The sequence below is a fragment of the Mus caroli genome, chromosome 11 (assembly GCF_900094665.2).
Source record: "Mus caroli chromosome 11, CAROLI_EIJ_v1.1, whole genome shotgun sequence".
In the NCBI taxonomy this organism is placed as follows: domain Eukaryota; kingdom Metazoa; phylum Chordata; class Mammalia; order Rodentia; family Muridae; genus Mus; species Mus caroli.
The window spans coordinates 89,687,943-89,689,949 of NC_034580.1; the positions used below are offsets into that span (position 1 = coordinate 89,687,943).

Consider the following 2,007-nt stretch of genomic DNA (forward strand, 5'->3'; position numbering starts at 1 on the left):
AAAAAAAAAAAAAGAAGAAAGGAAGGAAGGAAGAAAGAAAGAAAAGCAAGGAAAAAAGAAAAGAAGAAAATGGGAAAGCAAACAAACAATGACTATGTTCTATCATAGATAGGGGAGGAACTCAGAAGGCCCAAGACCTTATCCATGCCTTGGGAGCTATTGGCAATTATTGGCAATTAAGGGGTGGGGGGGGCAGTCTTCACTGATGTAGCCATCGGTAAACTGTCCATGCCTCTATCCATCAAGCAAGCAACTCCAATTAAACTCATTGAAACACACACAAACACACACACACACAGAAAAAATATAAGACATGAAAGTAGGAGGGAACTTGTTGGAAGAATTCAGGCTAGATGAGAGAGTGTAAGGGGAGGGGGTGAAATGACTAAATATATCACATACATTTAGAAAATTGTCAGAGAATAAAAAGATAAAAATTTGAAAGTCCATTATGTACGACTAGCAATTAACATTTATTAAACTATGCATTACGGGAAAAGGGCAATGAGTATTGTAACTAACCAATGAACTGTGGATTATGAGAGAACCACAGCCCAATACCTAACATGGAGCATCATCCTGGAAGGAAGACACCTGGAGAACATCCATTCCAGAATGTTCCATTTCCAGGGAACACTGCCTCACAAGATGAAAGGAGACTCCACCTTGAAAGACAATACCTAAGACAACACCAGCTCCTGGCTCTGTCTTTCTAAACTTGGGTTCACCTCTAATTTTATACCCTAAGAATGAGGCCTGAGCCAGCTAGACGGCTCAGCAGACCGTGAGTTGTACCACAGGCATGTGTTGGATCCCACGAACCCGCTCCACAAAATTACCTTCTGGTGTTCACATGTGAGCTAGGGCATGCATGAACCTTTGCATGATCATTTTTGTTCCTGACTTCCTGCCCCTCTCGCCTGCCCGGTCTGTAACCTGGAACCTGCATAGTTGATCTAAGCCAGCCCACCTAGCTTTGATAGCAAACCACGGGGTCTCGCAGTCAATAGGAGCAAAGAGCAGGCTTTAAGTGGCAAACGCGCCTCCCATAAGGAGAAAGACTGAAGCCACAGACTGGCTGGAGAATGTCTGAAGGAACGATTATTCAGAAATGGCTGAAACGTCCTCTATGAAAGCCCCTGCATACCGATCTCTCTTTCTCTCTTCTCACACACACACACACACACACACACACACACACACACACACACACACACACTCATTCAGCAAGCAAGCAAGCACCCGAGTACCAACTCTGTGCCCAACAGCGGACTGGAAAGAGAATAAGGCACAGCCCTGCCGCGAGCCGGACAGGAACTGCGGCCACGGACAAAGGCGAGCCCACGTGGCGTGTCAAGCTGACAGGTCTGTACCTGTCTCCCTGCCTGCCATCTCCCTAACACCCCGCGGAGAGTGCACCCTTTAGTGAACGCCCACCTCCCTCCCCATTCACCTAAACCCTCAACTTGTCTCGTTCCCCTCAGCACCCGACCCCTCTTACCCCTTCAGATGACAAGGCTTTACGGCCGGCTGCGACTGCCCGCACCGGAAACGCGCCCCGGCCTCACGTGGTTCCCCACAGCTGCTCGCACGGAACCTTTTCGGACAGTTCCGATTCAGGGGAGTCCTTTTGGCGGTACACCGCCGGTCCCCGCTTCTTCTGGGGAGTCGGACGTCATTCTAGGGAGCACTCGCCCAGTGTTTAACTTCCGACACTGGGTGTGGTGTTTTGGATTTTTCCCCCCCCTATCTGGCGGCCATCTTCTGTTTCTCCCCTACGGCTGCCTTGTGACTCACTTCCTCCGTTCCCGAGGAAATCTAGTTTTTCCCGAGAGGTGGCGCTCACACTGCATGAAGTCACAACTAGAGCTTCAGTGACCGCATCATTCCACCTTCCCTTCGTTCTGTCAAGCAACAAATGTACTGAATCCTATGTGCCGGGTAGGCACATTCTAGAGCCTGGGGTTGAAGCTTACTTGGGAGTTTACTAGTAGGGTTGAGAATTGC

General features: G+C 49.1%; 1 protein-coding gene across 1 annotated transcript in view; it reads right to left on the reverse strand.

The window, feature by feature from the left end:
- The window catches only part of Nme1 (NME/NM23 nucleoside diphosphate kinase 1), a 9,760-nt gene extending 7,964 nt beyond the window's left edge, over window positions 1-1,796 (reverse strand). Inside the window, exon 1 of the mRNA XM_021175844.1 lies at window positions 1,502-1,796. The gene's annotated coding sequence lies outside the window, so the exon portion shown is untranslated. The remainder of the gene's footprint in view (window positions 1-1,501) is intronic.
- Between the last annotated feature and the right edge of the window lie 211 nt (window positions 1,797-2,007).